We start from the raw sequence: 27,542 nt of genomic DNA, 5'->3' as shown, positions 1-27,542 counted from the left end.
GGATTTTCCATTCCTTAATGGCTTTAATTTTGCTAGGGTCTACCTTAACTCCTTCATGAGATACAATATGACCCAATTATTCCACCTCCTGGACTCCAAAGAAACATTTGGATCTTTTTGCATATAATTGTTTCTCCTCCAATAGTTGTAGCACCCTGTCAACATGTTCAACATGATCCTTCCAAGACTTGTTGTAGATTAGTATATCATCAAAAAATACTAACACAAATTTTCTAAGGAATGGTTTGAAAATTGAATTCATCAAACCTTGAAATGTTGAAGGTGCATTGGTAAGGCCAAAAGGCATGACCAAAAATTCATAATGACCCTCATGAGTTCTAAATGCCGTTTTCGGAATGTCTTCAATCTTCATTCTGATTTGATGATATCCCGAACGAAGATCCAACTTGGTGAAGTAAATTGATCCATGCAATTCATCCAGTAATTCATCAATGACAGGAATGGGGAACTTATCTTTAATAGTGAGCTTGTTGAGCTCCCTATAATCCGGACACATGTGCCATGATCCATCCTTCTTGTGCACCAATACTACTGGAGCTGAGAAAGAACTTTGACTCGGTTGAATTATACCAACCTCTAGCATTTCTGCAACCATACATTCAATTTCACTTTTTTGGGCATAGGGATATCTGTACAGCCTGATGTTTGGAGGAACACTTCCTGGAATCAGATGAATAGCATGATCATGATCACACATAGGTGGGAGACCTTTGGGAGTCTCAAATACCTTGGAATGATTGTCCAGGAATTTTTGGAGATCTGGAGAAATAGATGATTCCAATGTGGAAACATCTAGCGAACATAATTGTGCAATTACACCTCTTTTCTCCTTTTTAAGAAGCTTAGTCATGCCATTAGAGCTGATTATCTTTCCTGGTTTCCCTGCAATACCCCTTAATTCAACTTCCTTTCCTTTCGTAGAAAATTTGATGAAAAGTTCTTGAAAATTAAAAGCTATTGTACCCAAGGATTGTAGCCATTGGACTCCTAGTACAACATCAGCACCTCCCATTGGAATGGAAAGCATTGGGCTAGTCAATACATATTCTCCCATGGATAGCTTGATATTATGGCACTTTCCAGAGCAATTTATTGTTCCTCCATTTGCAATCATCACTTGACACTCTGGTGCTGGATATAGGAAGCAATTCAATTCTTTTGCTACCCTACAATGAATAAAATTGTGGGTGCTTCTTGAATCAATCAACACTATTACCTTTTTCTTCTTGATTTGTCCTTCTATCTTGATGGTTTGAGGAGTGGTAATTCCTGCCAATGCATTACAAGATATGGTTGGATTTATTTTTTCTTCATCTAGGCTTTGTTCCTGGAGTATATCCTCTTCTTTTGACCTTTCTTGCTCCTTTTCTTCTTCCTCTTCACAATCTATGTAGAATAATTTCTTCTCAGCACACTTATGACCTTTTGTGTATTTGCTATCACAATTGTAACAAAGCCCTTTTGCTCTTTTTTCTTCCAATTGTTGTGGTGTCAACCTTGTAGGTTGTGGAAGACTAGGGGCAACAACACTTCCTTCTTTATAGTTGTGAGTGGTATGCTTCCTAGTTGCCATAATTTTGCTTTCCATTTTTCTTGCTAACCTGAATGCCTTCTCTAATGAATCAGGTTCCCAAAGGTGGACATCATGTTGGATATTATCCTTTAAAGACCCTATGAACACATCAATCCTATGCTCCTCTGGAATATTCTTTACCCTCATGTTCAATTTTTGGAACTCCTCAATGTGCTCCATTATTGAACCCTTTTGTTTGAGACTTATCAATTGGCTAAAAAAAGTGTTGCTTTTTGTATCCTCATAATGTGTTATCAATTCTTCCATAAAAATTGCCCAAGTGATAAATTGTTTACGAGAAAAAATCCATTGATACTATACAAACTGATTTGGTTCCAAATATACAGTTGCCATACTTACCTTTTGTGCGTTTTGCACATTATTGAGATCGAAGAATTGCTCCATCTATAATATCCATGTGGCGGGATCCTTGCCATCAAACTTCCTCATATCGATTTTTGGAACATGGTGATTCTTTAATCCAACATTAGCGTCTATGGAATCATGATTAAGATTTATTTTGTTCTCATCATGAGTTTCCTTTAGTACCCTTTCACCCTTAGGGACCATTTCTTGTAGCAACTTATTCATGTTTATCTTCAATTCGTCCATGTCTGTCTTCAAATCTATCTTCAAATCATCCATCATAGCTTCCACATCAATCATCATAGCTTCTACGCCTTTCTTTAAATAGTCCATCTTAGCTTCTACACCTTTATTTAAACCATCCATCTTAGATTTTGTTCCTTTTTGTGCAAGGGACGGTTGTTGCACTTGGTCTTGTAATTTTGATATATCATGTTGCATTTCTTCCTCTTCTTCATGAGTCATGCTAGAGCTTTCAGGTTCCTTACTAGGTGTTTGCATTTTCTTTCCTCGGGGCATCAGTTACTGATAATAATGCTCTACTATGCCCTTTTAATTCCTTCAAAATAAATTTTCAAACCAAGCTTAAGCAAAAATTTAAGAAAATCTACACACCTTTTTTCACTTTGTAGGAGCTCGATATTTCCTCTGATGTATGTCTGTACTTTCCAATAATCTAGTTCTAAATTTTTGATCTGTAGTAGCCCTCTATGTCCTCTTTCCAATTCCACAAGTCTGACCCAAATTGGATTCTCCAAGGAAGAGTTATGTGAAATCTCCCACATTGACTTGCTTTTAGACTAGTTCAGTAGAGCGAACTTGTACGACATGCCACAAGTCACTGTTTCAACCTTTGGATCTGAAACATGTATACAAGAAACTATAGTCTATCCTCTTTTTGTAGCTTCTTACGAAATTTCAATCCGATCCGTAGAGAGAAAGTTATGACGATTTTCCCCAGGTCACCTGTTTTGAATGTAATTCAAGAGTCTGCAAAAAGACCAAATTCCTCAGATCATATCTCCGCAAATATCACGCGAAATGCTTTGAAATTCCGACCCAAGGTTCAACGTGATTTCTTATCAAATGGGTTTTTTTTGCAACTTCTGAAACGTCCCAGAAAAAAAGTTATAGCGAAGATTCCACGATGACATGTTTGGAGCAGCGAAACCCTAGAATCCAAAGCTCTGATACCAAATGTTATGAAACCAACTCAAGAAAAGATAGAAAAGATAGACCAACGCCTTATAATTCAGCCTCATCGAGGGGGAAACCTCCTTTACATTACATAAATGAATGATTCTTGGATGATTCAAATGACAAAACCTCCTTTCTATATATAGGAGTCTATGGAGTCACAATATAATCCAACCGACCTAACAATAATAATATAAAGCCACAAAAATAACAATAGAGGGATTCTATGGGGCACAGAAATAACAATATGGGGGTAATAGGGGCACAACAATATAAATAAGGGGTATAACTACAATAGTAATGGGGTAATCACTAGTATTATAGGGACCCAACATAAATCCTTTTCTAGGATTTTGATCCTCTCACGCATTCTATGGGCCCTTTGTGTTTCTTCTTTCTACTTTAGTCGAGAAAGTTTGCAGTCTGTTTCCAAAATTGACACTTTTTCCTTTAGCTTTTTCATCCCTGTAGCCTGGATAGACATCTCTTCCATGGCTTTCACAAGTTCTGCTGCTTTCTCTCCTGATGTACCTACTATTGATGTAGATTCCATTTTTGCTAGCAAGGCTATTACAAGTGGAACTGTAGGTGCCAGTGATGCTGCCAGGGTAGAAGGAACTGCTATGGATGATGTGGGGATGACAGTTCTGGAAGTTGTGGCCAAGTCACTTCGCTTTGATTGAATTAAAGTGTCCAAATCCTTCTCTGTCTCATTGAGTTGATCATTCAGCTTGAGGACTAAGTCCATGAGCTCTTCATGTCCTTGTTGAGCTTCTAGAAGCTCTATTGTTTGTGGATGAAGTAGTTGGGATATCTTTAGCTATTTTTTCAATGCAGCTATGTCATCATTCTTCTTCTTAATAAGGTGTTCTGCAGCTTTTATATCCTTGGGATCGTGTCCCAATTCCATTACTAAGTCCTCTAAGGACTTGATCCTAGTGCCCTTGGCTTGTGAGGAGGCCTTCTCTAACTGGAATTGAGCCGAGATATTATTCAAAGAGTTCTGTAGCTGGTGGGCTGCTATGGCCTTTCTAGTCAAAGTGGAGTATATCATCTCCCCTATTTTCTTGTGTAACTTAATCTGGTCTATGGGATGGATATCTGTTGCCAGCACTTCAAAATCAATTTTCTTGAAATCTGAGGTTGTTCTTGGCTATTGATTTGTAGGCTTTGCAAAGGCCATCTGCAGCTTCCCCTCCTTAATGTCAAAGGCCGACATTAGCCTTGTTTGATTGTTATGGGTGAGTTTCAGGTATTGAGCAGAAGTTTGGGCTTTGAGCCTCTCATTTCTAGCCTTGATTTCTTTATATCTTTCCTTGATGTCTTGGTCTTTGTCTATAGGCATTCTGAAGGAAGATACATCCACACTGAGTTGCCTTTCAAATACCTATGTTTGTGAAGTGGAAGGCTCTTGCATGCCTCCAGATGGAGTGGCAGGCCTGCTTCTTTCTGCTTCTATATTGGTGATCTCAGCTAAGCCTTCAGTGTATTCCTGCTCAGAGGCTAGATTTAGCCTTTGCCTCTTGTTTGATTCCTGTTGTAAATCAGAGGTCACCATCCCTGAGGTGGAAGCTCCTTCTATATTTCTTTTTTGGGACTTCTCCTCATTTTGAGGAGTCTGCATGACTAGAGGAGTGCTCATGGTAGTTTCTGGTTTTCCTGGTACGAGCAAAAAAGATCTACCATCATGCTGCTTTTCTAAATCAATAAGAGCATTCTCAATATATACTCTAGTGTTGTCTTGGTCTATTAGGGTACCTTCCACCCATTCTGTTTGATTTGCATAAGCTTCTATCTTAGGTATGGGATGGTGAATGAAAGGTCCTAGCTTGACCTTTTGTCTTTTCTTTGTGATGAATTCCAAGGGATTATATCTCCAGAAAAAACTTCTTTGGAACTTCATCTTTTGTAATATTAGGTCTGCCTCTTGGCTAGCCTCTATAGAGTTGCATATGAAGGGGCCTAGTTGGTCTTTTATTTTGAAATTGGCCTTCTTCTTGGCATTTACAAAATTTATCTCATTTAGATAATTGGAGGACTCTTTTTATTTCTGGACTAATCCTTGGAGGAGGGCTTCCAGTCAACATTGTCATGACTGGGTGTACAAATAAATCAATAAAATCAAAGTAAGAGTATGGAGATTGGTATCAATGAATCAATGGGGTCCAAAAAATGACTGACCTGGGCTGACCCTTAGTGTCCAGCTTTTGAAGGGTGAATGGGAATTTCTCTGATTGATAATATAAAAACATGTGGTATAGAACTGAGGAGTACTTGAAAACCCTTTCATTTCCCATTCTTGTGAATTGCTCATGCATTCTGTTAGTTATGAATGTGGAAAAGTCATAAATAGTTGTAGGAGGTTGTCCGGGGGTTAGATGGACATGAAAGCCAGGATGATTTCATCAATGTACTCACTTGTGGAGTAATCCAAAACACAAGATATCATGGATACAATATTTCGGCCCCAAGGAGAAAATATAGTTGCTACATATGGAGGGGGGTCTTTGGGGGTGTACCTCTCTTCTATGATGAAGTTTTGGATCAATTGGGCCAATCTTGCAGAGTTGAGTTTGGGATATAAGTCTAACAGGTCTCTAATTGAGAGGGGAGTTAGGTTTGGCCTTGGTTGGAGCTACAACATCTCATTGATGGACTCAGGAGTGATGGTGAAAAGGACTTTCTGGTCATAAGACATGATGGTTCCGTGACTGGGGACGTAGCAAGCATAGCACTTATGTACAATTTCAGGAAAAATGTGGACTTGGGGGAACTGGTACTTGGGAAAATTTGACTCCCAAAGGCCAATTTCATCAGCATGGTTCAGGAACTTGTCCTTACTTTGGCAATGTATTTTGAGCAGGAGCTCTATAACAGTCATATCTTTTATCTAGAAATCTCTATCAGCAAAGGGAAGGTGGTCCAAGTCCAAATGGGGCGTGGAGATGGGTCTCACATCCATATATACAAAATTGATAGGGTATTTGGTGAATTCTAGTTTAAATACCTGGAACTGGGGTGAATTGGTCCTTAGCAAGGTGGCTAGAGATTGCAAGTGGTTGAATAGCTTTGCATAGGTTGTGTTAGTGTCGGTCTTGAGCCCTCCATCGGTGATCAAAAGCTCTTTGCATATGCATAGGTAGGTGTCTCATCAGTGTCAGTTTTGCATCCCGTTAGGCATGCCATAAAACTGATGGAGGAGCTGGTCCTTGTTCCCTTCTTGGCTTTGCTGGATCAGGTCATATCATAAATGAGGTTGGGTCATACTTGTTTTTATTTTTGTCTTGAGGTCCCAAGTCTTAGGTCTAGGCTTTTGGTCAAAAATCACTGCAAGGTCACGAGTCAAAGGTCCATGAGTGCCCAGCAAGCCAGAAGGAGGTTTGTACATATGTTCCATTGATATTTTTCATCAGGTACAGATCATTTATACCTTGGATTTCAAAACCCTGTTTTTAAACCCAAGGTCATGTAATATTTGCAAAAAATAAGGAAAATTTCAAAAGTTTTCAAAATGCCGGCAATAACCCTGGTCTCATCGCCAGAGTCCATCAGATGGTCAACCTGCAAAAAGAACGGAGTTAAAGTGCCTCAAAAGCTAAATTCAGGACAAAACAACTCAAGAAACAGTGTTAAAGTGAATGCCAAAATAGAACATTAGAGAGTGGGTTTTGTGATTTAATTTTTTCAAATTCAACCTACAAGAGCTAAATTTCCCTCTAAACATTTCATTATGCCTCTATGAGCTAACAAAGAGGAGCAAGAGGGCGAAAATAGTGAAGGAGGTCGAATTGTAGTGAAATTGGAGAGTTTCTCTGGTGCGCGACCACTCGGGCAGGGTGCGCGACCACATGGGTGGTGCGCGACCACTCGAGCCCTCCTCCGCAGTGCAAATTTTACACTGGCGTGACCACTCGAGCTGCTCACGACCACTCCAACCCTGCGCGCGACCACTCAAGCTGTAACTTGCAGAACTGGCCCAAACTCACTCAAATTGCCTTGTAACTTGTAAATTGCTCGAGGTAGGCCTCTCAAATGTTTTGAATGTTGAAAATAAGGATGATGAGCTTGTGTTTGTGCATTTTTATCATCAAAATTATGAAGAGAAATAGGTTAAGTGATTGCTTGTTCTTGTAGGCAATTTTGCTAGGGTTATGTTTGATTTCAAGGTTTTTAATTCCTTTTTATTCCCTCCATTACTCCTATTAGATTTACACTTGTCATCATGTGTCTCAATCTCATCTCATTTGCAAAGAATGAATCTCAATTCCCCATTCCCTACACCTAAAACCCTAATCCCTCTCATATGCATCCCTAAACCCTAAACCCTCTATACAAATCTGTCCCAAAACCCTAATTCATTCCCCACAACAATATCATTATAAAAATATGTAAAACCACAGCAAAGATCAAATAGTGATGTGAAAATGAAAGAGCAATTGCAATAATAAAACAAAAAGACAAAAACAGAGAAAAAGATTACTATGTGTAGCCAAGTTATTGCAAAGACAAAAGAAACTTATTGCTGTGTATAGTCCTCATAAAAACAGTGAAAAGGAGGCTGTTATTCATAAAAAAAACAAAGTAAATACAGCTGTACCTATTTGTTAAAGGACAGGTTGCCTTGAAATACTGTTTGTAAAGGAAGATTGCTGTGTTTTCAGACCCAAACCTATGTATCTTTTTTCCTTCTATTCCCCTAGATGCAATACATCTCCTTTCTCTTTTGAATTTGTTAAGTAAAGCCCTCCTCCCCTTATGACAAATGTAAATTAATTCCTTATTTCCCCTTAGCATCAAAAGTACATCAATCCCTTGGAAAAACAGAGTATGCCTAATAATGTACAGTCAAAGGAAAAAATCTAAGAGCTATCTGTTGATGCTAGTAATCAGTGCTGCCCCATCTCCTGTATTACATGCTACCCCTTACCCCCTGTTGAAAAATGTATTGTCCTTTCCCTTGGTGACCTTATTACATGTCTTCCCTAATAAAGATATTTCTTTGCAAATGATTTCCCGATGATGAGAGATGAGATAACATGTTTGACATTTTGTGAATTATTCCTTAAAAGTTCCCTGTTTTTATATATTTTCCCATTCCTTATGAAAAAGTCCCTCCCCTAACATTTCCCTCATGATTTTTTCCCCTTGAAAACAACTACTTCTCAGCATTTTGCAGGCAGGGCAGTAGTCAACTTTGTCTATTTTCTCCACCTTGCTCAATAACACCATGTCAACCACTGAAACTAATGAGCAAGGTGATGACCGGTCTTCTTCTACGGAGGTTGAGGCACAGCAGAGGCCTTGTAGGGGTGGCAAAGGTGGTCATCATAGGAGAGAAGAGCCCACATCTTTAGCAGAATTACAGGCTTGCCCATTGGCAGTGACTTGTTTCCAGTACATGTCATGTTTCCAGTTTTGCGAGAGGCTTGCCCAGATTCAGCACCACAGGGAGTTGGCCCGGCTATTTGTTTTGTGCCTTCATGATGGGCAGGTTACTCTTGCAGGGGTGAATTTTGTGTTTTCTCCTGAGATGATTTCAGAGCCTACCGGGATACCCAATGTGGGTGAGGTGTGTCCAAAGCGCAAATGGCTGGATTTTGTTTATTTTGAGCCATATGTCAGGCCAGCATTCGTACATCACTTGTCAGGGAAATTTCCTTTCAGATTCCTCCGAGAGGAGCATGCTCCGATCATGCGGCTTATCATGCATTACTTCACATGTGAGGGAAGGTTTTCACGAGTCTTTGCTTGTCACATTCGCCTGTTGATGCACTTTACCCGAGTGAGGATGATGAACATCCCGGTTTACTTCTTCCAGGATATTCAGAGGATGGTGTCCGTGTTTCAGAGGCAGTCCCCAGCTCAGCAGTACAGGAGTTTGTGCCATCATGGTCTCATTCAGCTCATTGTTTCCCATCAGTTGAGTCAGTAGGGCATTCCATGGGCAGACTTCATTTCTCATGAGGTTTTTACAGTGCCACCACAGCCACAGCCAGAGCCAGAGGTCATTCATGAGGCGGGAGGTCCATCACACCAGCCCGAGATTATTGTTCCGAGACATGTGGCTTCTCCACCTCGGGTCACCTATCAGAGAGGTCCTAGGACCTTATTTGCAGCAGCTCGACGAGTATTTTCTCCATAGTAGGTGGAAGGGGTCTCGTCATCTTCTTCAGATCAGCGAGTGTTATCTCCACACTAGGTGGAAGGGGCCTCACATTCTTCATCAGCAGAGGCAGTACGGAAAGGCAAGCAGCCCATGGTTGAGGATGAGAGAGCCGGCGATACACATCATGATTTCATTGACCTTGACGCTCACTCTCCTTCTTCAGATTTTTATGAGATTATCAGGCAGAGAGAGGAGGAGAGCCTCGTGTTGCAGCAAAAGCTCCAAATGGCTCAATGGACCATCACTTATCTAGAACAGCGCACCAAACAATTAGAAGAAGAAAAAGAACTTGATGAGCTATGGAGGATCCGCAGTGATCGAACTTTGAACCGTAGGAGGCCCGGGGACCCATTGCCTGCTGACCGGGAGTCTTTGCTCATTCAGGCAAATGCTCGCTTGGAGAAACTGTTGGAGAAAGCCAACCAAGACAAAAGGCTGCTACGGAACATGAAAACTCATTATTGGGCGAGAATGCATGTTTGCAAGGCGAAAATGAAGATACTCCAAAGGAAGTTGTCCGAGGCCCGCAAGAGGAGGAAGAAGACCAACCCGTTCTGTATTTTGGCTGAGGCCTCTCTCACTCACCATGATACTCATTAGCCTCCTCCTGGCAGAAAACTCAAGAAATTTTGAGAGTTTTGAGGCATTTTTGGCATTTTTGAGAATTTTACAGGTTTTGGCCATTGGAGTGGTCTCACCCCGCGCGCGACCACTCGTGGGGACAGCTCAGAACGGGGAAAACTCTACATTTTTGGAATTTTCATGCAAAAATACACTTGCCTATGGATGGACTTCAAATTTTATGGAGATTTGGACTTCCAAAAGCTCCAAATACATGCAAATGTTGACTTTCTGCCCCTTTTTTGAGTTGCAGAAAGCTGCCTTGGGAGAAATGACTTTTGAGGGGTCAAATCAACTCCAAATTTAGAAATTCCAGTGGGGTTGGAAAGTAGACTCATAGACCTTTCCAACAAGCTATCTTGCACCTGATTTGGACACCAGGAAGGCCCTCAAACATAGCTGCCAATGTGCGCGACCACTCCAAGGGAGGGGCGCGACCACTCAGGGAAATTTCACCATTTTGACTATTTCGGCCTGCAAAACACTGTTTTTACTTTGGTTGAATTTTGATGTATGTAAATGATGGATTGTTGGGTAATATTCATGGCACATGGATACATTTACTCTCCTTTAACACTTCTAGAAGTTTCCTTGATGTAAATAGTGAATATTAAATGCATGGATGGGTTACCTAAGTTTTAGAGGCAAGTTGTTTTGACTGCCTATTATCTAGTGCTCAGTTTAGAATTAGTTCAAACTGCTCCTAGGAAGCTGAGCTCGACCCCTAGAGGTGGGGAAAGGAGTTAGATGATCTATATTATGCCTTCTCTTGCTCATTTTCATGGTTGGACTCTTGAGGGAGAAGCTCTATTGTATATTTTACTTGTATCTCTGCAATTTGAGGAAAAGGAAGGCCAGGGTTTTGCAGACATCATTGTGGATTCTTGTGGATTATTGTGTTGATGGTGTGTTTCCTACTTGTCATTGTAAGTGTGTTTATGTGTTCCATCTCTTATTCTATTGATGCTAATTAAACAAAAGAAGTGATAAAGTTTGAATTCATGCATGCCATGCTCAGCTTTCAATTTTGTTTAATATTTATGTTTTCCACTGTCTAAAGAGGATTCAAAGTCATTGTTTGCCCTTTTTAGCTCCCTCTCTTTCTTCCTTAATCATCCATATCAGCTTAAGGCATCAGCACAAACTCCTTCCTTGCCCCAAAGACCCACCTGCAAAAACTGAGCTCAATCCCCACACCCTGAAATGCACTCCCTCCAATTGCCACCAAAAACCCCAAAAACTTTAAATCAACCCTCCTCATCAGTTTACTAGCCTAATATCTTTGATCCTAATTGGTCTGCTCACCCCATTGAGAAAATACCTTGAGTCTGACCGGAGAGAGCCTTCTCCTTCCTTGTAGGGCTAGCTACAAGGTGTAATGGTTTGATGTAGCCTTGAGATTTGTCTATCTCAGCCTAGGTGAAATTTCAAGCGCTAACATAGTGGCGACCATACTGGGGAGAACAAACTTGTTTGTGTGTTGATGTGTGTGTTTCGCAAGTCTTAGATGGAGCCTGAAGTTACGCCAGGTAGCCTTTGAACACGCTCTTGTTTTACATCAGCGTTAGTAGATAAACGCTGCTTCAGTCAATCTCCGTGAGCTTCTGAAACCCTCACTTCAGTGACATCTTTATCCCAGTATCATTATGGACTCTAAGCTTCGGATGATAGGCTAAGAGTTTCCATACGGCTGAGCGGTTTTTCCTTTCCTAGTCTATTCGCGAAAACAAGCTGGCTACTGATCCAAGACCAATTGTCAGATCTAATTCATGCCCAGCTATTTTTGAGTATCTTGAAGATCTTGATTTCGATGAAAGTTTTGAGTTGTCGTTGTTCAAAGCTAAATCTGAAAGTGCACTTGCTACTCTAGTTCCTAATCCTGATTTTGCAGCTGCTATTGAATTTGAGAGGCATAATAAATTAGTTGAAAATTTCATTTTGAGGAATCTCCAGACACGTATACAAGCTACAACTCTTGCTGATTTCCTTGAAAATATCTCTGGTCATATTGGATCTTCTATCACGGCGCATGAACAGGCAAATCCCCCTTATATTGCCATCACTCCCATAGTTACTCATCCCCCATCTACAGTTGTTTCGCCTTCGGTTTCACATACTACTTCTCCTCCTCTTACTCCTCATACTGCCACACCTACTCCGCCTGCTACTCCAAGACCTACATTACCAAGAAAAATGGCTGCCCGGTTTGCCCCACTTGTATTGCCTGCTAACCTTCATGACATGCCAGCTAACTATCAAAGCAAAATTCCCATGTTTGATGGCACTCCGCAAAGTATTACAGCACAACAACATATCGATAAAATGTCCACTTTCTTTGATCTATATGAGTTAGATGAAGAAGATGTTACCATGCGGTTGTTCGTGCAAACATTTGCCGGAGAAGTAAGAAAATGGTTTAGAGGGTTGGCAGCTAACAGCATCACCACCTTGGAAGCACTCGAGAATCAATTCTTGGACCGATGGGAAATAAGAAAAGACCCGCTGCAAATCAATGTCGAGTACAACAACCTCAAGCGAAATCTAGGTGAGTCGGTTCAAGACTATATAATCAGATTTAATTCAGTGTATAACGCTATACCCGATGATTTGAAACCATCAAGAAAGTCCGCATTGCTTAAGTTCCCGGATGGTTTCGATCCGGAGATGGCCTACTCACTGCGGGACCGAGATCCTCCTACCTTGGAGGAAATGCAGAAAATTGCAGTCAGTGTGGAGGCTAATTTGAATGACAAAAGGGCAAGAATGAAAGCGGAGAAGAAGGTCACAATCAAAGAAGAGGCAACATCCACTTCTCAGGTTCTTCGTACAGTTGAGGAGATGAAAAAGGCACTCCAAAATCTTAGTCTTGGCAAACCGGAACCTCAAGTTCGAAACCCAAATTTCAGAGGTCAACAACAACAACCCCAATATAGAATCAAGCAGCGGGAAACACGAGCACAAGAGGCGGCCGTGCAGCAACCAATCCAACCTCCATTTCAGCAAAATTATGTCACTCAAGAATCAGAGGATGAGGGTGAAGGTGTGGGTGAAGAAAATCACTTCTTCACTCCCGATGATCTGCCCACATACATCACGGAGGAAGAAGAGCTGATAGGTAATGCATATACACCTCAAGATGAGCACTATATTTTATCTAATGATGTTGTACTTCAAGATGAGTCTGAAGAGTATCAAAGAGGTTATTTACACGCTTTATCAGCTCAGCAAGGCCAGCAAAGGCAATTGAGAAACCGGACAATTCCCATAAATCCGATTCAAAAGAGGGCGGAAAACTTGGCAAAGAATGGTGTTGCTGTTCCACAGAGAAAAGGTAAAGAAATCATGGATCCTTCATCAACTCAAACAGTTCCAGCAAACAAGATGGATCAGCCATCAAATGTACCCAAAGATAGAGCAGAAAAACGAGACAATCTGGCAAAGGAAGGTGACAAGAGTCAAGCATTCAGCATTGAGAATGAAGTTGCAAAATTGAAATTGACCATTCCATTGACAGAAGTCATGAAGAACAGTACATATCGTGCACAAATTTCTAAACTGTTCAACATTGACCCAATGTTAGATGCGGTGAACGTAGAGGATGACCAGCCGGAATTGATCTTTGGACCAGCTCTAAATGGTGAGTCCCCCGAGAGTGAGGTTCCTCCATTCTATATCAGCTTGAGAATTAATGATTATGTGCTTCATAATGCTATGTTCGATTCGGGAGCGTCACATAATTTAATGCCCAAGGCAATTATGGAGAAGTTGGGGCTTGATATTACTCGAAAGTACCATGACCTATATTCATTTGATTCCAGCCGGGTTAGATGTATTGGCTTAATTAAAGATTTGGTTGTTAGTCTGGATCAAATTCCCGCAAAGAATCTGTTGATGGATGTGGTAGTGGCGGACATTCCTCCACGATTTGGCATGCTCCTCTCAAGGTCATGGGGATCCAAGCTTAAAGGTACTCTTCAGCTGGATTTTTCATATGCTACTATTCCGGTGTTTGGACAAATGAGGAAAGTGTATCGAGAGCAAAAGATGAAGTATATGATTACTAGCAAGGAAAAGCCAGTAAATCATCCTATAAATTATGTACAAACAGATTTAGAATCTTTTGTTTTGTTTGCGGAAAATTTAAATGATATAGATAGTCAGCTAGTTCAGGTAGAAGATATCCCAGGCATTGCAGAAAATTTCAGAGAAGTATTGAGAACGGAAAGTGAAGAAAGGACTGTTGTCATAATGTCAATCGCTGAAACAAATGGGCAGCAAATCGCCACTGCAACAACATCAGATTTTCAGCACCTAGAAGATGATGAAGAGGGTCTTTGGACTATGGATTTTGATGGTGCAGTGGGCAGCGATGGTGCTGGTATCGGTGTGTGGATTCGAAGTCCATTCTCAGCCCAAGATCGAGTTCCAAGCAAGGTACGAGTATGTTCTTATAAATTAGCATTTGATTGCTCGAATAATGAGGCAGAATATGAAGCTCTTATTGCTGGTTTGAAAATCCTCCTGAAGTTAAAGGCAAAGAAAATAGCAGTATATGGCAACTCCGAACTAGTTATCAAACAAGTCAAAGGGGAATTTCAGGCCAAACACCCACGTATGAGAGCTTATAGAAATGTTGTTTTAGATATCCTGAAAAGATTTTCTGAACATACTTTGGCATGTGTGCCCCGGATTCAAAATGGTGTTGCGGATGCATTGGCCAAGGCAGCAAGTAATTTGAAAATACCAATGAATTCAAGCAACAAGTTCGAAATCTATGTGAAGCATCGCCCTACAATCCCGGATAATCAAAGGTGTTGGCAAGTCTTCCAAGATGACGAAGAAATCAAAGACTTCTTGCATGGAGAAGGTAAATTCGAAGAAATCTCAATAGATCTGGAGCCTGAAGGAGTGAATCAAATGGATGTTTTGCAGTTGAAAGATAACTATATTCCTAAAGGGCTGATTCCTTTAGAAGAACTTTTTGATCAAGATGATGTGGCTCGCAAGCCAACTTTGATGCCAACAGAAGAAGGTGTAGAAGATGTGAATCTTGGGACAGCCGAGAATCCAAAGATGGCGAAATTATCAAAAGCATTGCCGCTCAAGGTAAAGAATCAATACATTAGATTATTGTCATCATTTTCTGATATGTTTGCTTGGGATTATTCAGATTTAAGGACCTATGATACAAGCATTATTCAACATACTATCCCCATAAAGCCAAATCAAAATCCTTTTCGACAAAAGTTGCAGAGGATCAATCCCAAGTTGTTGCCTTTGATTGAGAAGGAAGTAAATAGGCTCTACAAGTCTGGAATTATAGTTCCTATTCGCTTTTCTGATTGGATCTCCAATCTAGTGCCTGTGAGAAAGAAGACCGGTGAAATACGCTTGTGCATAGACTTCAGAAATTTGAACAAAGTATCTCTCAAGGACAATTATCCGCTGCCCAAAATGGACCACATATTGCAGCGGGTAGTGGGTGCCTCAAGGATGTCATTGCTAGATGGATACTCCGGCTACAATCAGATTTTAGTGCATGAAGATGACCGTGATAAGACAACCTTCACTACGCCTTAGGGAACATTTAATTATGCCAAAATGCCATTTGGGTTGAAGAACGCGGGTGCCACATTTCATCGAGCTATGGATATGGCCTTTGCCAATGAAAAGGATATATTCTTAGTTGTTTATCTTGATGACTTAACCGTATTTTCCAAATCAGATGAAGAGCATTTATTTCATTTGACGAAAGTTTTCCAAAAATGCAGAAAATATGGCATTTCTTTAAATCCAAAAAAGAGTCTTTTTGCCATGGGTGAAGGCAAGTTGCTGGGACATATCATTTCCAAAGATGGTATTCGAATTGATCCTGCACGGGTGGAAGCAATTCAGCAACTGGAGCAGCCCCGAAACAAGAAGGAAATACAATCTTTTAATGGCAAATTAAATTTTCTGCGCCGCTTCATTCCTAACCTTGCAGAGCACCTTAGAGAGATAACCAATATGCTTCGGAAGGACAGCGAGATCAAATGGACCGAGGAGGCGGTCAAATCTTTCAATTTAATCAAGGTAATCTTGTCTTCAGCCCCAACCTTGATCAGCCCCGATTATACTCAGGATTTCATTTTGTTTTCTTTTGCTTCTAAGCATACATTGGCAGCCGTATTAATGCAAAAGAGAGAAGGAGTTGAGAGGCCAATTGCATTTTTCAGCCGAATCATAAGAGATGGGGCACTGAATTATAACATCATTGAGAAACAAGCGTTGGCACTGATTAAAGCTTTGAAAGATTTCCGGGTATACATCCTCAACTTTCATGTATTGGCATATGTTCCTAGTGCAGCCGTAAAGGATGTCTTGGTACAAACGGAGCCGGAAGGTAGGAGGGGTAAGTGGATTGCTGCTCTTTTAGAATATGATGTTGAAATCAAGCCCACCAAGCTGATTAAAGGACAAGGTCTCGCTAAATTGATGGCTGAAACAAATCTCCATGCCCTTGATATCAACTTGATTGCTGCCTTATCTGATGGTGATGAAGAAAATTCAGTGGTTCAGGTATCGGATATTTTTATTACTTCTCCTTGGTATGCTGATATAGTTTATGTGCTACAAAATGTATCCGCACCTCCGGGAATGTCAAGAAACAAAGCAAGAACATTAAAGCTAAAGGCTGCTAAGTTTTGCATTATGAAATCAGCACTGTATTGGAAAGATCCCGGGGGCATCTTGCTGAATTGTTTGGTTGAAGAGGAAGCAAAGGCAACAGTAGAGGATTTCCATAAAGGCGACTGTGGAGGTCATTTGTTTTAGAAAACTACAGCCAATAAAATCTTGCGAGCTGGTTTCTATTGGCCTTCCCTATTTTCTGATGTATACAAAGCAGTGAAAAGCTGCCACGAATGCCAAATATTCCAAGGGAAGCAAAGGTTGCAACCATTGCCTCTCAAACCGGTGGAAATCAGTGCACCATTTCAGCAGTGGGGCCTAGACTTCATTGGCGAAATCCACCCAGCATCATCCGGGCAGCATCGATGGATCTTAACTGCCACTGATTACTTCACAAAGTGGATAGAGGCAATTCCCACTCGGCAGGCCACAGATTCGGTAATCATCTCTTTTCTTGAAAATAATATCTTGTCACGTTTTGGCTATCCATTCAAATTAATCATAGATAATGTAGCAGCTTTTAAGTCCAATAAGATGGTTGATTTTTGCTATAAGTATAACATCAGCTTGGGGCACTCCACCGCTTATCATCCGCAAGGCAATAGGCTGGCCGAATCATCAAACAAGTCACTAGTCAACATTATCAAGAAGATGCTGGAAATTAACAAGAAAAGTTGGCACAAGAAGTTGGTAAATGCATTATGGGCTGATCGGGTGAGTCAAAAGAAGTCCATTGGCATGTCGCCATTTGAGATTGTTTATGGAATTGATGCAGTGTTTCCAACATCACTTAGTGTACCGGTCGCGAGATTGCTTCAAGAAGCGGGAGAGGATCCGGATCCAATGCAAAGGCGAATCAATCAAATGGTTCACTTACAGCAAACGAGGGAAGAGGTTCTCCAAAATTCTTTAAGGTTGCAAGAGCGTATCAAGAAAACCTATGACAAGAAGGCAAAGTCGGAAAACTTTCAGCTGGAGGATGTTGTTTTGAGGTGGGATGCCCGAAATGAGGACAAAGGTAAGCACGGTAAATTTGATAATTTGTGGAAAGGTCCTTATAAGATTGCTGCATATCGTGGTCCTAATGCTTTCATTCTCAAAGAGTTGAATGGTGATGAATGTCCCGGTGGGTCGGTGAATGGCCGGCTTCTGAAAAGATATCATGCTTGAGCAATGCTGCTCTAATCATCCTCATTGTAATTACCGTTTTCCTTTCATTACAGCAAGTGTGAACTGATCTCTCATCCTTAGTTTGGGGCCCGCGGTGAAGGCTATAATTCTAAGGATGGGGATTGGTTGGTGTGAAGTTTTCAGGTTGTTTATTTTCTGCAACAATTAGTTTGTTTGAGTCAAAATCCTTTGAAAATTTCAATTTATAGTCCAAGTCAAATAAATTCATTTCGAGTATGGTCATGTCTGTACAAGTTGACTCCATTGCCCAATGGATAAGGCACTGGTCTGCTCTCCCAGAGGTCTAAGGTTCTTGGCACCTCCAAGGAGCTACCATCCCCATTGGAGCCAATGTTAGTGTCGGTCTTGAGCCCTCCATCGGTGATCAAAATCTCTTTGCATATGCATAGGTAGGTGTCTCATCAGTGTCAGTTTTGCATCCCATTAGGCATGCCATAAAACTGATGGAGGAGCTGGTCCTTGTTCCCTTCTTGGCTTTGCTGGATCAGGTCATATCATAAATGAGGTTGGGTCATACTTGTTTTTATTTTTGTCTTGAGGTCCCAAGTCTTAGGTCTAGGCTTTTGGTCAAAAATCACTGCAAGGTCACGAGTCAAAGGTCCATGAGTGCCCAGCAAGCCAGAAGGAGGTTTGTACATATGTTCCATTGATATTTTTCATCAGGTACAGATCATTTATACCTTGGATTTAAAAACCCTGTTTTTAAACCCAAGGTCATGTAATATTTGCAAAAAATAAGGAAAATTTCAAAAGTTTTCAAAATGCCGGCAATAACCCTGGTCTCCTCGCCAGAGTCCATCAGATGGTCAACCTGCAAAAAGAACGGAGTTAAAGTGCCTCAAAAGCTAAATTCAGGACAAAACAACTCAAGAAACAGTGTTAAAGTGAATGCCAAAATAGAACATTAGAGAGTGGGTTTTGTGATTTAATTTTTTCAAATTCAACCTACAAGAGCTAAATTTCCCTCTAAACATTTCATTATGCCTCTATGAGCTAACAAAGAGGAGCAAGAGGGCGAAAATAGTGAAGGAGGTCGAATTGCAGTGAAATTGGAGAGTTTCTCTGGTGCGCGACCACTCGGGCAGGGTGCGCGACCACCTGGGCGGTGCGCGACCACTCGAGCCCTCCTCCGCAGTGCAAATTTTACACTGGCGCGACCACTCGAGCTGCGCGCGACCACTCGAGCTGTAACTTGCAGAACCGACCCAAACTCACTCAAATTGCCTTGTAACTTGTAAATTGCTCGAGGTAGGCCTCTCAAATGTTTTGAATGTTGAAAATAAGGATGATGAGCTTGTGTTTGTGCATTTTTATCATCAAAATTATGAAGAGAAATAGGTTAAGTGATTGCTTGTTCTTGTAGGCAATTTTGCTAGGGTTATGTTTGATTTCAAGGTTTTTAATTCCTTTTTATTCCCTCCATTACTCCTATTAGATTTACACTTGTCATCATGTGTCTCAATCTCATCTCATTTGCAAAGAATGAATCTCAATTCCCCATTCCCTACACCTAAAACCCTAATCCCTCTCATATGCATCCCTAAACCCTAAACCCTCTATACAAATCTGTCCCAAAACCCTAATTCATTCCCCGCAGCAATATCATTACAAAAATATGTAAAACCACAGCAAAGATCAAATAGTGATGTGAAAATGAAAGAGCAATTGCAATAATAAAACAAAAAGACAAAAACAGAGAAAAAGATTACTATGTGTAGCCAAGTTATTGCAAAGACAAAAGAAACTTATTGCTGTGTATAGTCCTCATAAAAACAGTGAAAAGGAGGCTGTTATTCATAACAAAAACAAAGTAAATACAGTTGTACCTATTTGTTAAAGGAGAGGTTGCCTTGAAATACTGTTTGTAAAGGAAGATTGTTGTGTTTTCAGACCCAAACCGATGTATCTTTTTTCCTTCTATTCCCCTAGATGCAATACATCTCCTTTCTCTTTTGAATTTGTTAAGTAAAGCCCTCCTCCCCTTATGACAAATGTAAATTAATTCCTTATTTCCCCTTAGCATCAAAAGTACATCAATCCCTTGGAAAAACAGAGTATGCCTAATAATGTACAGTCAAAGGACAAAATCTAAGAGCTATCTGTTGATGCTAGTAATCAGTGCTGCCCCATCTCCTGTATTACATGCTACCCCTTACCCCCTGTTGAAAAATGTATTGTCCTTTCCCTTGGTGACCCTATTACATGTCTTCCCTAATAAAGATATTTCTTTGCAAATGATTTCCCGATGATGAGAGATGAGATAACATGTTTGACATTTTGTGAATTATTCCTTAAAATTTCCCTGTTTTTATATATATTCCCATTCCTTATGAAAAAGTCCCTCCCCTAACATTTCCCTCATGATTTTTTCCCCTTGAAAACAGCATACTTCTCAGCATTTTGCAGGCAGGGCAGTAGTCAACTTTGTCTATTTTCTCCACCTTGCTCAATAACACCATGTCAACCACTGAAACTAATGAGCAAGGTGATGACCGGTCTTCTTCTACGGAGGTTGAGGCACAGCAGAGGCCTCGTAGGGGTGGCGAAGGTGGTCATCATAGGAGAGAAGAGCCCACATCTTTAGCAGAATTACAGGCTTGCCCATTGGCAGTGACTTGTTTCTAGTACATGTCATGTTTCCAGTTTTGCGAGAGGCTTGCCCAGATTCAGCACCACAGGGAGTTGGCCCGGCTATTTGTTTTGCGCCTTCATGATGGGGAGGTTACTCTTGCAGGGGTGAATTTTGTGTTTTCTCCTGCGATGATTTCAGAGGCTACCGGGATACCCAATGTGGGTGAGGTGTGGCCAAAGCGCAAATGGCTGGATTTTGTTTATTTTGAGCCATATGTCAGGCCAGCATTCGTACATCACTTGTCAGGGAACTTTCCTTTCAGATTCCTCCGAGAGGAGTATGCTCCAATCATGCGGCTTATCATGCATTACTTCACATGTGAGGGAAGGTTTTCACGAGTCTTTGCTTGTCACATTCGCCTGTTGATGCACTTTACCCGAGTGAGGATGATGAACATCCCGGTTTACTTCTTCCAGGATATTCAGAGGATGGTGTCCGTGTTTCAGAGGCAGTCCCCAGCTCAGCAGTACAGGAGTTTGTGCCATCATGGTCTCATTCAGCTCATTGTTTCCCATCAGTTGAGTCAGCAGGGCATTCCATGGGCAGACTTCATTTCTCATGAGGTTTTTACAGTGCCACCACAGCCACAGCCAAAGCCAGAGGTCATTCAAGAGGCAGGAGGTCCATCACACCAGCCCGAGATTATTGTTCCGAGACATGTGGCTTCTCCACCTCGGGTCACCTATCAGAGAGGTCCTAGGACCTTATTTGCAGCAGCTCGACGAGTATTTTCTCCACAGCAGGTGGAAGGGGTCTCGTCATCTTCTTCAGATCAGCGAGTGCTATCTCCACACCAGGTGGAAGGGGCCTCGCATTCTTCATCAGCAGAGGCAGTACGGGAAGGCAAGCAGCCCATGGTTGAGGATGAGAGAGCTGGCGATACACATCATGATTTCATTGACCTTGACGCTCACTCTCCTTCTTCAGATTTTTATGAGATTATCAGGCAGAGAGAGGAGGAGAACCTCGTGTTGCAGCAAAAGCTCCAAATGGCTCAATGGACCATCACTTATCTAGAACAGCGCACCAAACAATTAGAAGAAGAAAAAGAACTTGATGAGCTATGGAGGATCCGCAGTGATCGAACTTTGAACCGTAGGAGGCCCGGGGACCCATTGCCTGCTGACCGGGAGTCTTTGCTCATTCAGGCAAATGCTCGCTTGGAGAAACTGTTGGAGAAAGCCAACCAAGACAAAAGGCTGCTACGGAACATGAAAACTCATTATTGGGCGAGAATGCATGTTTGCAAGGCGAAAATGAAGATACTCCAAAGGAAGTTGTCCGAGGCCCGCAAGAGGAGGAAGAAGACCAACCCGCTCCGTATTTTGGCTGAGGCCTCTCTCACTCACCATGATACTCATTAGCCTCCTCCTGGCAGCAAACTCAAGAAATTTTGAGAGTTTTGAGGCATTTTTGGCATTTTTGAGAATTTTACAGGTTTTGGCCATTGGAGTGGTCTCACCCCGTGCGCGACCACTCGTGGGGACAGCTCAGAACGGGGAAAACTCTACATTTTTGGAATTTTCATGCAAAAATACACTTGCCTATGGATGGACTTCAAAATTTTATGGAGATTTGGACTTCCAAAAGCTCCAAATACATGCAAATTTTGACTTTCTGCCCCTTTTTTGAGTTGCAGAAAGCTGCCTTGGGAGAAATGACTTTTGAGGGGTCAAATCAACTCCAAATTCAGAAATTCCAGTGGGGTTGGAAAGTAGACTCATAGACCTTTCCAAAAAGCTATCTTGCACCTGATTTGGACACCAGGAAGGCCCTCAAACACAGCTGCCAATGTGCGCGACCACTCCAAGGGAGGGGCGCGACCACTCAGGGAAATTTCACCATTTTGACTATTTCGGCCTGCAAAACACTGTTTTTACTTTGGTTGACTTTTGATGTATGTAAATGATGGATTGTTGGGTAATTTTCATGGCACATGGATACATTTACTCTCCTTTAACACTTCTAGAAGTTTCCTTGATGTAAATAGTGAATATTAAATGCATGGATGGGTTACCTAAGTTTTAGAGGCAAGTTGTTTTGACTGCCTATTATCTAGTGCTCAGTTTAGAATTAGTTCAAACTGCTCCTAGGAAGCTGAGCTCGACCCCTAGAGGTGGGGAAAGGAGTTAGATGATCTATATTATGCCTTCTCTTGCTCATTTTCATGGTTGGACTCTTGAGGGAGAAGCTCTATTGTATATTTTACTTGTATCTCTGCAATTTGAGGAAAAGGAAGGCCAGGGTTTTGCAGACATCATTGTGGATTCTTGTGGATTATTGTGTTGATGGTGTGTTTCCTACTTGTAATTGTAAGTGTTTTTATGTGTTCCATCTCTTATTCTATTGATGCTAATTAAACAAAATAAGTGATAAAGTTTGAATTCATGCATGCCATGCTCAGCTTTCAATTTTGTTTAATATTTATGTTTTCCACTGTCTAAAGAGGATTCAAAGTCATTGTTTGCCCTTTTTAGCTCCCTCTCTTTCTTCCTTGATCATCCATCTCAGCTTAAGGCATCAGCACAAACTCCTTCCTTGCCCCAAAGACCCACCTGCAAAAACTGAGCTCAATCCCCACACCCTGAATTGCACTCCCTCCAATTGCCACCAAAAACCCCAAAAACTTTAAATCAACCCTCCTCATCAGTTTACTAGCCTAATATCTTTGATCCTAATTGGTCTGCTCACCCCATTGAGAAAATACCTTGAGTCTGACCGGAGAGAGCCTTCTCCTTCCTCGTAGGGCTAGCTACGAGGTGTAATGGTTTGATGTAGCCTTGAGATTTGTCTATCTCAGCCTAGGTGAAATTTCAAGCGCTAACAGGCTGCAAGGGTGACTGGGTTGTCTGCCGCATATTTTTAGTAAAATTGTACGTAGGTTGTCGACTTCGACATTCGCATGTGTCGTGCATGCATACAAAGGCTTGCAGATGAAATGTCAGTGAAAACAAACAATTTGGGGCTTTTTGGCATTTATACATAAAAAGTTGGTTTTGGCAGGTGTGGTGTGAATAGTGGTTGATTTGTCACATAGCGGGAGGGCGATAAATGGTTTATATCGCACCGCTTTTGGGCGCTTGGTGGTATTCGGGAGGGGCCGCCCAATTCCATTCATCGGATGACACGTGGCACCGGGGGCTAGGGAGAAACTACTTTATCGGGTGGGTAAAGGGCGGACACCGGGTTGGCCCGATATGGATAAGGGCCGTTAGATGAGGAGTGGGGACGATCGCATGGTGATCGGGTGGAGAAGTTGTGTGGAGACTAGTGGGGGGCCCGGTCGGCACTTAATTATGGTGGTATGAGATTAATTTAGAGTTTAATCTCATCGAGGTGCTTTAATGCAGGATTAAGGGCTAAAGCGGGGCTATTTATTTTTGTTGGATATGGGTAGTAATATAGTTTATAATTAAACTAAGGGGTAGGGCTAATTTATACATGGGAATTAAATATATATGAAAATTGGGTTTTTCAGGGATTTTGTATATATTAATAACAGTTAGTAATTAATATGAAAAATGGGTAGAAAGGGAAAAACACTAAGCACAATGCTTTTTTGTGAATTACATGTTTTTCACATATTTACATTAATGCTTAGGGTAAAGCATTTTTATGGGTTTATGGTATGAAAGTGCTTTATATGGGGAAAAGTTCTTTTCGTAGGCAAAAAGTGTTTTACCCTTAGGAAAAGGAGTTTTATTAGGAAAATGAATGAACTGATGGGGGGGATGAATTTTATGAGGGAAATCTAGTGCTTGACATCCATAAATCTTTGAGCCGAGGGTCTGGTCCCTCAAAAAGTCAGAGAAATGCTCTGAGCCTCTTTGACTTAAAGGTTTTTGAGTACTTTGAACTTTATTATGGGAAATTAGTTAAGTAAAGAGGTGCAATGAATGGGGGAAGTTAATTAATTGACTTTGAAATCCATTTACATGCTTGATTGTCCATTCATATTTGGAGCATATAATGAAAAATGATAAATATGCTTTTTGTTTAATCAATCAATCAATTACCTGGACATGAGCTGAATCTGTGTGAGTAGCTATAAATGGCATGGCCACATCAATGGGACATAGTGGCTGGAATCCCAAGCCCACCTGAAAAGGGTTGTGGCCAGTCGAGTTGTGGAGAGCTCGGTTGTAGCTGTGCTAAACATAGGGGAGGCTCTCGTCCCATGTGCGTGGATGCTTTGAGTTGTACATGCGCAGAATGTGTACGATCATCCTATTGACAACCTCTGTCTGGCCATCAGTTTGAGCATGGAAGGCTACGGACTTAGTGAGTTTGGTGTCAAGCATCGACCAGAGACTGGACCAAAATGTACTTAGAAACTTGTTGTCGCGATTTGAGATGATAGACTGTGGGATCCCAAAGTGTACCCACACTCATTCAAAGAGTGGTCCCTTCCCTGCCGCAGCATGGTCCACTTTATGTATTGATCCTCATAGCTTCCAACAGGGTAGTACTGCCCCTTGATGGCCACTCGGAAGGAATCCCAAGTGGGTGCAGCTGAAAACAGTGAGCCAGTACTTTCATCCTTCTGCTCACAGTCGATTTCCCACCAGTCCTTAACGTGGGGGGCTGCTTTGAGAAGAGCGAAAATAATCTTTTCTCGACTGGAAAAATCATGAACAGAAAAATAACCCTCTAGCAGATTTAACCTTTTATCGATAGCATCTGTGTCTATCTGACCCTCGAATATGGGGATTTCAAAATTAACTTCTACCTTAAATGGTGTGGCATTTCCACAGTAGCTGTTTGAAACCGATGCATCAGCCCTGGGTAGCCGCTGAAGGATCTGGGCGAAGCTATCCATCATCGCGTTCCTTTGTTGCTCGAGGGCTTCTTCGAGCAATATTTTGATAGGATCTCCTGCCCCCTCATCTTTCTTTTCACCCACCATGGGAGGCCATCGGGATTTACGAGGCTGGTCTTGCAAAGATTCGACCAGTTCAAGCCCTAACTCCTTATATCCGACCTCATTGGGGACATGCAAAGAAAAACAGAGAAAAAGAAAACCACTCTAATACCATTGATCCATATTTAAATGGGAATGCAATAAATTACAAAGATAGCCATAATCATAGAGATATAGCGGAAATAATACTTCATTTCATTAATGTAAAGTACTAAAATATGCTTACAAACAGAGTTAGAAATAAACCAGCTAGGGCAATGGTAGCTTATCTCTGAGAAGAGATGTGGCACATACATGCCTCTGAACTGTGTTACAATGAGGCTTGAAGGCCTATTTATTTTTGAGAAACAATGGAAAACCCTTAACATTCCAAAACCTAACCCTAGAAGATGAAACACCAAACTGTGGGCCCTGTTTGTGTAAATTGGTACATCAACTTCCCGGGGTCATAACTTTGGCATACGATCTTCGTTTGACGCGCACAGTATCTCGTTAGAAATATCTATCCAAGAACTACAACTTTGGGAAGAGCATCATTGGTCCATGGACCCATGTTGCTCCCAATTTTCCCAAAAAATGTCGTTTAGGGCCTCAAAACGGCTCCGGAAGTTCAGGTCCCGAAAAACTGCTAAAAATAGTAAACTGGGCTACAATTAAGGAAACTGAAAAGATGAAAGAAACAATGGTGGGGGTCCAAGTGGATTTGGTAGGTGGCCACCAATATCCACCTGGATCATCTATCTCCTCCAGATACTGAACATGAAGTAGTTGCAACATTAGTTATATTGGACACTCCTTTGAAGCACAAGAGGAAGCAATCAAGACAAGGTCAAATGTATTTCAGAACCAAGAAGAGCACCATAATTAGAAAAGAGAATCACAAACTCCTACAAAGTCTCTTATAATTATTGATGAGTCACTATGAAAAAAGGAAGAAATAGGACCCAGTGAAGGAAAAATTAAAGAGGCCACTCCTCTTGAAACCAAAACCAAGTCACCTATAACACTTGTGAGTAGGCCTACCATTAGGTCAGTCACCTTCAAGAATCCAAGGAAAAAATATGCCTTTGAGAAAGAATAAAAGGAGAAGCTATTGGAGGATCAAGGTTTTCTACAAGAGATTTTCTACAGGAGAGACAGGGTTTGCTACAGGAGGGGAAAAGTCTGCTACATGAAAAACAAGGCAAGCTACAAGAGCACAAGAAAGAGCTCGAAAAGGAAGACACCACCTAAAATTCAGTTGGAAAATACCTACAAGATATCGAAGAGCCTTGCCCATAACCTAACTTGGGGTCCTACTACAAATTTATTAAAAGAGGAAGGATTATCCTTGAAAAATTTGCAATCCCACTCCTCTCTGAGTTGGAGATAGAAAGAGGAAGAACCCACAGGTGGATGTAAATTTCTAAATCTAATAATGTGGAAGATGTGGCCCTCAGGGAAGAAAATTTCATTGAAATGGGAAAAGAGTTAAGTGATTTGAGAATGAGGGAGTCTATGATGAAGGAGAAACTATAGGCATAAAACACAAGTTTGAGAGAGAGGTTGTAGGAGAAAGAAACACAACTTGCTACCATGGCAAGTCTCTTTATGGAAGCCCTACAATGTAGGCATCCATCAAAGTCTTATGCTCTCTTCCTCAAAGAATAGTGGTTGCACTTCCAAATCGAAACTCTAACACAATATGGATCTTTCATTTTCAAGACTACGTGCAGTTTATTGAGTTTTGTAACCAAACTTACATGGAAGACATGGCAAAATTAGCCAAATTTTATATGCACAATCTCACTTTGAAAAATCTGAATTTTTGGGATCCCAATTCAAGATTGGGATATATGCAGTTGATGGATTTATCATCATGGATGACTCATGAAGAGATAAGAGATGAGAAGGTGAAAAAGGTGATGGCAAAAGAGGAGAAGGAACCATTGTATATCAGGGTAGAGCTAGTGAGCCCTAAGGCTGTCATTAGCAATCATAACCTCATCTCCAATGATGCTTCTTTAGCACCCAAATACATTTCTACCCAGGAGCAAGCCATTCTACACTTTGAAGGAACATTTAGGATGCTAGGAAAAGAAAGTTTGCAAGCCATCCAGATGCAATGGCATGCCTCACCCCACAACCTACAAATAAAGGAATATCACTCTCCTAAAAGGTTAAGGAATTCCTTGTAGAGAGCACC

The 27,542-nt window shown here is 41.2% G+C and overlaps 1 pseudogene; it reads left to right on the top strand.

Moving 5' to 3' along the window:
• The first annotated feature begins 3,648 nt into the window (after nt 1–3,648).
• LOC149177578 (alpha-mannosidase At3g26720 pseudogene) overlaps nt 3,649–27,542 on the top strand; it is a 36,548-nt pseudogene continuing 12,654 nt past the window's right edge.

The sequence above is a fragment of the Pinus tabuliformis genome, chromosome 4_1, assembly GCF_031772625.1.
Source record: "Pinus tabuliformis cultivar Carrire ecotype Pingquan chromosome 4_1, CPIR1, whole genome shotgun sequence".
Classification (NCBI taxonomy): domain Eukaryota; kingdom Viridiplantae; phylum Streptophyta; class Pinopsida; order Pinales; family Pinaceae; genus Pinus; species Pinus tabuliformis.
Note: the sequence above shows the minus strand (reverse complement) of the source record. Positions and strands in the feature narration are given on the sequence as shown.